Source organism: Oculina patagonica, chromosome 4, assembly GCF_052425735.1.
Source record: "Oculina patagonica isolate OP01 chromosome 4, crgOcupat, whole genome shotgun sequence".
NCBI lineage: Eukaryota > Metazoa > Cnidaria > Anthozoa > Scleractinia > Oculinidae > Oculina > Oculina patagonica.
Window position 1 is genome coordinate 42,684,989 of NC_135761.1, and position 12,326 is coordinate 42,697,314.

At 40.0% G+C, this 12,326-nt stretch overlaps 1 pseudogene; it reads left to right on the plus strand.

The window, feature by feature from the left end:
* The window catches only part of LOC144648488 (uncharacterized), a 344,754-nt pseudogene that overhangs the window by 88,923 nt on the left and 243,505 nt on the right, over window positions 1–12,326 (plus strand).

Below are 12,326 nucleotides of genomic sequence, written 5' to 3' on the forward strand. Positions count from 1 at the left end.
AACAAATTCGTCCCAGCTTTCAAAGGTTTCCTCTTCAATCTGTAAGCTATAACCATGACATGAATTCAGGTGCTCGATCAAGTCTTGTGTTGTTTGAAGGTTTACCGCACTATGGAGAAATGCAATATGCAAATATATATTAATTTTTTGGGAACCGTTCTGTAAGAAAGCATTTGTTAAAAGTCTCACTTCTAGAACGCACTAAAAACTGAAAGGCTACATGGGCACCAGCTGTTGGCATATGGTGAACATTAGAAGCAGCAAAAGGTCGGTTTCGTGCCCAACTAAGTTTTAACCTGCCTAAACAATCTCTATTATCATCGACTGATAAAATTTATTCACCTTAGTGTCCCTGGCTAGTGGTGGATATTTACCAAGCAGCGAAGCAGCGTTTAAATATAAAATATAAAGGAAGTTAGGTGTTGCCAGTCAGCGCAATCTATCTTACCATGATTGTTTTCCGGTGCACTCCGGGCAAACAACCGGGTTGCTTTCCTTGGCTTTAGGACTCTCGTGGCTTGTCTTGTGCTTCCTCTTTTTATGTTTATGTAGGCAGTTCCTGCTGCTTAACTGCAAGCCACAGTGTTCACACTGAAACTGACCTGCTACCCTTGGAGGGATTGCTTGATTGCAGGAGGGCTCGGTCGCAGTTTCAGTTGGTGAAGAAGTGGGAGCCGTAGCAGATGATGTTTCTGATTCTGTGCTAGGAGATAGCTGATCATGACAATTGTCACTTTCACTGGAAGTTGCTGCCGCCATTGAATTACCTTGTGCTGAGGACGTACCTGTCTTTGGTGGTGGAGCTGTAGAACTACTATCAGACTTGGCATCAATCGATGGCAATGGATCTGTAGAGGTACAAGGCGTTGTGCTTTCAGCAGTCAATGGGCTCTTGCCTGACAAATCCGTGGACATTTTGGATTTCTTGGGAAAGCAAGAGGCAGTTCCAGACATAGGCCTTTTCCGAGTCAAGGAGGGAGCCCTACTCGAAGACAACTGCGGTTCCGCGGCTGAAGAAACCTTCTTTAAAGGAGGAGACTGCGTTTTATTTGAAGACAATGGGTGGGCAGAGAATGAAGATAAAACCACTCGAAGGTTGATCTTTATCAGGCACACAGGTCTTGGAATTAGTATCAGAGCGAGCTTCAAAAGATGGAGGAGATGAACGTTTTCTTGACGGTGAACTACTCTTTGCTGCTTCTGGAGTTAACCCACCGGGCGATGACTCTTTACGATTGAGAGATAGCTTGAACTTCTTCTTGGAATTTCCAGCGGTGTCTTGGCGAAGGCAAAAAGAGTGGTCAGACTTTGAAGAAACGTTGTCGCGCCAGCCCAGTTGCAGCTGAATGTACTCAATGTCAATGCAGCCCTCCGCAAACCACAACATCAAGATTCTTCTTAAAAAGAAGGAATGTTGGCTTGGGTGCTGTAGATATACAAAAGGCTCTTTCTCGCGGGGACCAATTAGGTGCTGAAAAAGAGGTCTGTCTAAAGCGGCAAGCGCTGCATTGATTAAGGCAATTACTCCACATATATTAGTGCACGTCTGAAGAGGGTAGTTTCGACATCTCCAGTCACACACGTGCCCTAACCGAGGGGACGTTGCCAAAGGGGAGTGAGCTACGGAAAAGACAGAACTGTCGTAACTTCCTACACGGAGTATGTGGTTTGTGAAGCTGTTTATCACCTCTACAATGTTTGAAGGGGGATCCCAGGCAAGCGTGTCGCAGTATATGATACGTTTGAAGGGACGTAGCTCTACAACGACAAGGACCCAGTGATTTCCTGCATTTGTGCTGCTACCAATGAAGGTCTGACCATTCATTTTTCCAACATTGAGGAGTAACACGAGCCGTCTTAGTGTTCCAAAATTAAATAGTTTTCTTTTCCTGTTCATTTCATTTGAAACGTTGACTACGACATTGGGGCACACTAACATCGTATCTTGCTGCATGCTGTTTAATTGCCCTAACACCCATGTAACGTGATCGGTCGATAACCACCCTCGTCCGCCTGAGGCAGCCAGACGGGAAAGCTCATCAGGGGTCAAACCTAGACATAATTCAGTAGAAAAGAAAGCATTGAGGGTTTCATATTTCATATGTCATACAACGGGTCGTAAACGTGGTCTTCAAAATCTAAATCAAACGTTTACACTGGCCATGGACAAACAGAAACAGCAGGCAGCTGAAAAAGTCATACTGTAAATATGATTTCATTGCAGTATTGTGTTTTTAGGTGCAATCGGAAGTGGGTTCATGGCTCGAAAGTTGATATGAGGTAAAGTGTTTACAACTCGACCATTTCTGTGGGGCAACAGAGATCGAGTTAAAAAAATGACGGACAGCTTGGATTGCTGCACAGTTAGATTTTATTAAAAAAGAAAAAAAACTAAGTATTTAAGAGATGAGTAGCTACTGACTAGCACCAAATGATTTTCGAAATATAAATAGCGTGACTACTGTTTATTCTGCACAACGGGGTCACAGCGCATCTCATATTTCATCCAAGCGACAAAGTGCAGTGTGTTGTGCCCGTTTATTGTATAACAAATAACTCTACGTGTGGGTCTTCAAGTAACCTCTGTTCGTTGTTTATAATATGTGGATCAAAGGATATAAGGAAGTAATATAAATCGAGGACTTACCGTAAGTAGGTAGTAAATTGTCAAAGGGCATATCCCAGATCATAGTTTGAAACGCATCGATTGTTGCTGAAGAAATTGCACGCCTTGTATTCGGCTGTTTAACATAAACATAAAAACATAAATATATGTTTTTAGTGGTCATGCACTAGCCACCAAGAGAGCAGTTACAGGATGCCACGACAGAGGAAACAAATATATAAATGAACAAAAGGGAAAATCCCACTGGCAGGAGGCAGACCAGTTGGCAAACAAAGCGTGGTTCGAGGATTGACCGGGACAACGAGAAACAAATCCAGCAGGGAGGGGGCCTCGAACCGGTGAACCCGGAACAACACCAGCGCCCAACCCACCGGCCACGCGCCTCCTAACATTGTTCGTTTGCGAACCACCTGACCTCGTCTCTAAATTCACGCGGCTTTTCTCTCCGACGGATTTCTCTGGAAGGATTCATTTCCATACAAACAATGAAAAAACTCAATATTATTCAAGGGTATTGGACCGAATTATTTTATTCAATACAAGTTTCCCGCTAAAAGCCAAAATCAGACAGGCGCTACTATAATGTCAAAAATACTGGGTACCAGTCTTTACTAAGTTAGTGTCCAGTGCATTTTCGGGCTGGGTGACGCGCTGTCTCTAATGGCATGTCTCTTGTGGATCTCGACAAGAACGGGCCGCCATTTTGATTAAACTGGAACCAAGACCACGACCGTGACAAATATCCACGGTTACCAAGCTAGTGTCAAAACTTCGCCAATATTGCACCATTTAACTCAACTTATCATCTCCCACATGTATGTAAACACTGGATTATCGCTGGATTCAGAAAAATCAAAGATATCATCTGTTATACCTTCATGGTAAAACGTCATATGCCTTGCCACAGATGGAATTCGACCCAAAGGTATTTCCAATTAACAAAAGTTCCAAAATATAATTTCAAAATTTCTTTTCAAAAATCTTAATATTGCAACGTCGGAAGCCGCGGGTTTCGCCCATAACGAGTTTAAATCTTAACTTGTTTTAATCTCATTTCAAAATATATGTTGCCATTACCTTTGTCAGAAATACAATCTTTAAAAACTCTTGATACCTTTTTTTTTAGTATTCGCGAATCCGTATTCATAATTTGGCGTGCAAAACTTAAAAATTTACAACGATGTATTCCACGCGCAAGTCTTTTCAACAGTGTTTAACCCTAGATATGCCGTACTTTCGCAGGGGGTATACCAATTTTGCCGCAACAAATTAGGCTACATGGTATGCATGCAGGAAAGATGTTATAACTCAGCAACCAGCCAGCCAATTTTAACAAGCAAGGTATCATTTTAATTGTCAACAAATTTCCTTTCTGTTTATGAAATAAATTATAAACAAACAGACAGTTTCCATGGTAACCTGGTTGCCATAGCAACAACAAGGACGTTTGTATAAGAAAAACAAAAAGTTGTGCCTCTATTGTGAGCTGCAAGAGTTGAGGCTACAAAACTAAACTATGCATCATCTACAAGTTCTTCAAATGGGAAAGGTTGAAAACACTTGAAAATATTATCTAAAAATTAGAATATAGTAAAAAACGTTTTTTTTTAATCATGTGAACAATGACAGGAGAAATATGCAAATTAGCTGCATCCATAGAATGTCTATCTTTTGATCCTGAATATCAACATGGTTTGTACACCAAACATTTTCTAACTGCAGCTTGAACTGGAAAGTTTTAAATAAAGTTCACTACATGATACCAACCCTCTTTTTCCAAATACAGCTGAGAGGACTAAGCATTGAAGTGGCTCATGGCATGCACCAGTTGAGGGGACTACACTATCACTTTGACAAATTACAGTGAAAAGTAGTTCATTATGACAGCCCATTAAAAATTGAATTTCAAAAGCAGTTGTCTGTTTATTTTCTCTTTTTTGTAGCATGGTCCAGCTGATCAAAACATTTCAGGTGAACCCCAATGCCACAACCTTCACACTGAGTACGGCTTCTTTTTCTTCCTCCAGGGGTTGAGCGGTCAGAGCAAACAACGCAGTCCTTCTCTTTTTTTCCAGGGAGGAGGACAGCTCTATGAGCAAGGTTTGCTTGTCTCACTGGGATTGGGATAGCCACTGGTTGATCTTCAGGTGTTGCACACAACTCCTCCACCAAATTACACATAAATCTGAAACGTGTGAGCTTCCGTCGGGCTGAGGTGTTTTGCTCATACAATATGTATGAACAAAATGCCATTCTGTCGATGATGGAAAAGAAGCACTTTTTCCAAAATTTATGAAATGGTCGCTCTCCAGCAACATGATCAACCATTTGATCTAGGAGATCTACTCCTCCCATGTTCTGATTGTAAAGGGAGACTGTTTTTGGCAACTCCTTGATCTGACCATTGCGACGGGTGTGGTTGATCATGTGAGCACCACTCCCTGTAGTTAGCATAAGACAGGGGTTCTTCTGTGACTTCTTTTCTTTCCATGATAATGCAAGCAAGGGGCCTTTTCTCGCATAAAAACATTCTCCCACTTTGGGTTTGGCTGACTTCAACATCACAGGGACACCTTTTCTGTTAGACCTCAGTGTGCCTGTAAGAAGAGTCTTCTGAGTGTACAGAAATTCAGCCAGAGTCGGGCTTGTATAGAAGTTGTCTACGTAAAGATGATAACCTTTGTTGAGCAAACTGGCTTCTAACATCAGCACTCTCACAACATCATAAGAATGGCCAAATTGAGAGGCAGGCTGACTGCGTTTCTTTCCACAGTAGACCATTGTATGCAGGGGATAACCCGAAGAGGATTCGGTTACAGCATACAGTTTCACTCCCCACTTATGGTGGTGCTTATTTGGTATGTACTGTATTAGTTCAGTTCTGTTTTTCAATCCTATCAGACTTTCATCAATAGAGATCAATTGCTTTGGAATATAGTGTTTCTTACATGCACAGTTTAGAGCATTAAGAACTATCCTGAACTTGTGTAATGGGTCGTAAAGTGCATTGTCCTTCTTTGCTTCTGGTCGTGTATTGTCAAAACAATGGAGGTACTTTGAGATCAATTGAAAATTATTTCTGGACATAACATTGCCAAAATAAGGTGTAGAAAGGCAGGAAAACTTAGTGTTCCAATACATTGTTGTGTCCTTCTTCTTTACAAGCCCCATGAGCAGTGTTAAACCCAGATACTTCTTCAAAGCAGAAACACCGAAATTGCAAGTGTCCCAGCCTGACTCCCTGCTTCTCCTTCGCTGAACTCGTTCACCTCTCATTTGTTGTTCTGCATATCGGCGTGTTTCTGCAACAATCTTGTTCAGAATTTCTTGTGTAAGGAACAAGCAGAAATAGATCAATGGACTTGATTCTGGAGGGGGCATATTTCGCACTCCGGGATCACGAACAACAAAGTCAATTTCGCCAGGATCATCCTCCGGTGGATAAACACGTGTCCAAAGTGCAGCTCTTTCAGGGCTATTATTCAACTCGTCATCACTACTTTCTTCGGATTCTGAACTATTGCTGCGTTCTTCCGAGTAAATTTCATCGCTGTCAGACAATTCACAACCGTGTTCATACTCTGAGTCTCTGTCAGAGTCTTCTGAAGAATTCGCTGGTGAACCCTCGCGGGTCGCCATGTTGTTTTCACGCACGATTCGAAACCTCCGGAAAAATGTCGGAAAACAGGCGATCGTTGTCACGAATGCCCTCGAGCAATGGCCGACAAAACGAAAATATATTCTTTTCCTTTATTGGTCATTATAAGACAATATTTTAATAGTTGACCAATCACAGCTGCGTTTAGAACAAAAGGCCGATTGGATCGGCCGCGGCAAATCTAGGTGTTTATCGATGGGCCGATTAAATCAGCCCACGGCATATCTAGGGTTAATTTTCTTCAACTCAAAGCAAACGCGACCTTCTTGAAAAATAAGTGCTCCAGATAAAAAACAAAATCACAGCCACGCTTTTTCGATAAACGTTAAACGTTTCTGCAGTATTTTGTGCTCCATTGTCCGTGAAAGTGATAACTTGTTCGTTTCAACAGTGAAAGTGATAACCTGTTCGTTTCAACAGTGAAAGTGATAACTTGTTCGTTTCAACATTTTATGGTCTTAGGTCAAGGCACTTTTTTTCAAAACCTTCATTCTGTTAGGCACGTTTAGGTTGACGTTTTTCGAGTTAGATTCTAGAAGTTTTACTTCTGGGCAAAACAATTCTCGTTATGGACAAAACTCGCTCTATCCAGATGGTAAGCCTGTGCACACATAACATTCAATTTGTAAATAAAATCCCACATCACACTCAGAACATTTTTAACCAAAACACTGTTAAAAGTCTGCTAATTAAAGCTAGTCCTAACATTTCAACGTATCAACTGCATTATTGAAAACTATATTACATCAGTTCAACACTTTGTTGCTCGAATGTTTGACTGTTAATAAAATGTAAATTTTACTTGCCATAGTGTTCATTGAGGTGAACAGCACTTCAGCAAATTACATGTCTTAAGTTGTGAAACATTTTTATTTTCTGCTTCACATTTTGTGACTACGACACACTCCATCAGAGGAATTAAACAAAACAAACAGTTGTCTGTCTACAGTATGCTTAAAAATGAAACTACCTTATTGTTGCTTATTTTCGCGGGACTTAATTTTCGCGATTTTCATGATTTTCAAAAAAATCGCGAAATTAAAGACCCGCGAAAATAGGTTCTCGCAAAAAATAACGACGCAAACTTTAATACCCTTCTCAGTATATATTTTGTTTTGACTAATCAACGTTGCCGTCAGTTTTCTACAAAATTATATATCTTGGTATAGTCATCTAAAAAGCTCTTCTTTGTAACACTGGAACATGTCAAACTGTTTCAACTTTCTTTTTGTTATATGGTTTGTTCAGTGCCATTGAAATCAATTGCTTTGGAAAATTGAAATCAGTTGTGCCAATTTTGAGACTTACTGTTTTAAATGTAGACCAGTATTTTGACAATTTTTCGCAAAATTTAATTCCTTTTATCATACTTTTTGCCACATCGCGAAATTTAAGTCCCGCGAAATATGCCACTTCCATTTTCGCAAAATTAAGTTCCCGCGAAAATAAGTAACAACATATTTGAGGTATGATATAACTTACTATTTGAGACCCACAGTTTTAGATTATTGAACCTACCATGAAGTACTACTATACACAAGGATCAAAGACAGAAAAGGAGTTCAGCAGTAGACTAAGTCAACTCTAAGTCCAAGTCAAGTGACCAAATCGCTGGTAAGCAGTTTGTTTTTTTATGAAAACACAAGTATTATACAAGATTACACAAAGGCTGAACTTTATGTACATTATGCCAAGTTTGATTTCATACCAAGCAAGAAGTAACCAATTTCTTAAATGATATATGACAATTGTATATTTGACAGTTATTCCACGAGTGGCGTTGGATATGAAATGGAGATAGCGCCTCTAGATTATACAGAGGGGTGGCAAGATTTAAACCAAAAAGGGGGGGGGAAAACCATTTTTTATATTTTTATATAAAGAAGGAAGAAAAAAAATATGTAGCGCTTAATAAATTAAAATAATACGGCGATAAATTGCGTCTGTTCAAAATATTTTAATTAAAGGCCCTTTTAAATAGCCAAATGACAGATTTCCATACCCTTTCATATACTCACACTCGTGAAATCCCTACCCTTTTATATTCCTAAAGCCTGAAAAATGTACCCCATTCGGGCGGAGCCTCCCCATATAGGCCATTATAGGTAGTACACCCCCCCCGGGTTTAATCCATAGTGCCTACTCTAACCTCTTTAGAACTTACTGAAGAAATCTTCAACACGACACGAACGTGGGACAAAGAGAAAATCTGAGTCCCCGACGGGACTCAGCTGAGCAGTTGAGCGCTCTAACCAACTGAGCTACGAGAGACCGTGTGTGAGCTTCGCCATTTACTTTACAACTTGTTTCGGTATCCTTCCTTAACTATATAATCGTGTAGCACAATTCGTAATCTGTGACCACGCCGAGTTCCCAAAGTTGCTGCCATATATGCTATTGCTTCCCCCCGCCTTCGCAGAAGCAAAATGCCGCATCTCTTACCATGTGCATCTAAGTTATCGTGGTTACATGTTACCACCTCCCTTACGCTATTTATTTACATGATCCCCCTTTAGTTTTTCAACCACTCTTCCTAATAATTTTTTACACAGCTCAGCCCTAAGATATTACAATGTTCTTGCTTTTTTCTCATAACTTTTATTTCATTTCAAGATTTCGCAATGCACTACCTCCTGCTTAACGAACAGACAACAACTTACCACACTTACTCACCACCACATCCGTTACACATAAAGATACTTTACATGGAAAACCAAACTTTCAATCAATAATCGTATCTAACTATCACCTACCAACTACCATCACCTACTATGTACTAGTCTAAAACAGTTTTATTCAAGATAATTATTCAACGACCGATTGCTGAGTGTCACGAAACAAATAAATTGTAAAACAAGTTTAACCTCTACATATTTCACTGAGCAGAAATCAGCACAAATCGCAATTTCAATCCACTGCTACTCGGCAACCAACATCATATGAACTTATCCACCTTCACGGTCCTACGAAAAAAAGATAACTCTCAAGTCAATATCATCAATACTTTCCTGACACTTTTCCAAAGTTTTCACGTATTTTCACTACTTACGTTTAATTCAATTCACAAGTATTTCACGCGTGAAATGCGCCGGTGGGGTACAATTTTTTATTCCCCTACATTACTCCCCTAGGGCTGTCACGTGACCAACGACAAACTGCGAAACCTTGTCATTGGGCCAGTTTTCAGTTCTATGCAAATGGGGAATACTGCTGTAGGGTTTACGTCATTGGTAAATTAATTCCCCGGGGAATTCCCATTCAGCTTAAACCAGCTCTAGTGTTCTTTTCAAATTTGATTTAATTATTTGCTTCAAAATTCCATTTTTGGGGCGAATTATTCAATGTTTAAACACGACTTCCATACAACACTGGATTCTGATTTAATATATTTCTTGTCTTCACCGACCGGGATCGTGGGAATTAAATAAACCAGCATTAGCATATAATAACAATAATTAATTGCAGATGGAACTAGTCAACCATGAAATGTCACACAAGATTTTTTCTTACCCGTTTCTTTGTCAGTCGCAACATTATTTCACGCCGGTAATGGGGGATGAAGGAGGGATGCATTTTTTCTCCCCCCCCCTCCCACATCACTCCCCTAAGGTGCTCACGTGACCAGCGCAGTTTTAAGCTCTAAGAGCTTCTTGTTTCTATTCTTAAATCCAGAAAAAAATGTATAGCACTGCAGATGATGACGTGGATGCTGTGTGTTAAGCAATCTCAGATTGCAGCGTATGGCATTGCAAATGTGCAAAGGGATCTCCCCAATGCACATATCTCATTAAATTTCGAGCATCATTCATGTTGAATTGCTAAATACATCAAATCCTGGAGATCTGAAATGCAGGTAGCTTTTTCAGCAGCAGAAGTAGTTGGGGAGCGCAGAATGGCACAATATCAGACCATAAATTCCTTGATTGTCAAATCATGGTATGAAATATTCTTATTATCGTGTAAGAAACTAAGATTGCTATGCTGTCAAATTTGAGGGTGAGAGATATGAGAAGTTATTTTGGCCATTTTAAGCAATTTCCTTGCTTACCGCTTGTCGGTTCTTCATCGCACTTCGGGTGCTCTTCCCTTTCCCGACCTGGAGACAGGCCCTGCACCAGTCAACCCTTAAGTCAAGAACTTCTTGTCCATTCTTGCTAAGTTGCTCACCTTTTTTAAGGTCATCCCAAGCTTAGCCAATTCAACCTCCTGCTGTAGATTCTTTGCCTCCAAGGTCAAACTGTCTAGCTCAGAGCAAGTGATGCAGGAAAAGATCCAACGGGTCTGGCAGGACTACACACGGCAGTTTTAATGATAGGAATAAAAGAAGACAATGCCTGTAGGAGTACGTGATAATAATTTATTTACAATGTTTTGAATTTCAATTTTTTTGTAACGGATTTCCAACTGACACAACAATAATTGTAAAAATGTTGCAAAATACTTGAAATGAAGGTAGCTACGAAAAATATACAATAATAAAGGAACAATATTTTTTAGCCATTCATTATTTTTTCAAAAGCAATTCAAAGTGTTTTAAATATATATGGATCCTTAGCTCCCCGAAATATTGCAATTCCTCAAAATTCCTGATAAAGCAGTTTACTCAATCTTGGACAAAACTAGTTAAAACACAAATTCTACGCATTTTCCATAAATGCCCGACTTGCAAGCAGGTTAAAAAATCTTATCCCTCTTCCCCCTCCTCAATGTTGTCTCTTGAGGTTTGCGGTTCGACAGGCTTTGTTGTAAAAACACTAAAGTATTAACCACATTGAAATGGGGGGGGGGGGGGGGGTGTAAAACTGAACTCCATTGGCTAAATAAGTGGAAGTTTGCAAAGTGTTTCAACAGTTTTTTCCACGATTGTAATTGAAAAATGCGGCAGTAACATGGGCCTCCCTGACTAGTGTGGCTTTCACACTTTCAGTAACTGTCACACTTTCAGTAACTGTATAGGGCCATTGAACTTAGCATTGTGCTATTCCTGTGAACAAATATCCTTGGCAAAGTGTGCGACATCATTTGGAATTTTTTAAATGAACATCACAATAGCCTTTGACTGATGTTGTAGGCGTCTAAGTTGTTCGGAAAGACCTTTGACATAGGGTAGAACCGCAGTAGATTTATTATTATAAGTTATTTGATTAGCTTTTTTTTGTCCTGAAGTTGCCGCTGCATGCGTGATGGTATACAGCATCGCAGCTGGCAAATCATGGACATTTAAAATTCTCGCCTGTATCACTTCAGCCCAAGAATTCACCCTTTCAGAACATATCTCTAGTACAGTCTCTCTTGCTCCAGGGTTGTCACAAGGAACACCCCTCTTGGCTTTCTCTTTTGTTCCTCAAAATCAACAGTCAGTCAGTCATTCTTGTTATCTTGTTATCCAATAAATGACGTTTACTTGAGATTTGCGAGCTTGCATTTTTTTGTTTTTTGGCTTGAGGAATGTTAGTAGGGTGGCAATACACGCAGCAACATGTCTTGTGTACCTTTTGACCAGGATGTTGTCATTGTGCTCTGCGCTTGCACAGTTTATACCCTCACTTCCCTTCAGACAGAGAGATACTATGTCACCTTCAAGGGATTTTTGGGGGGGAGGGAAAAATATGTTGGAAAGATCAAAATTTCTGTAAGGCCCCCCTCCAGGCCATGTAAGTAGCAAGTGACCCCCCCTTCTTTATTCAATATTTACATGATGACCCCCCTTCCCCACCTCATATCTCCCTTTATATGCCTCAAGTAATTTATTATTAAATGCATGTTACATACAATCTTAATTGCACACTTGTTCTAATTCAAAAAGGCTGGATCAACACTTAGTCAACCAAGGCTTCTTTGCTATGGATACTTGTCCAGCAATACGGCAAATTTTTGGATGAGTTATGTGTATAGTAAACATACCTCTATTATTAACTCCTTAACTTTGGAAAAGTGGTAGTTTTTACAAATTATGCTCTCATGGTGAACACAAATGTAATATCCATGCAAAATATAATTCCTTTCCAATGATTTTCCTAAAGTTGTAAAGGGATTACTTTG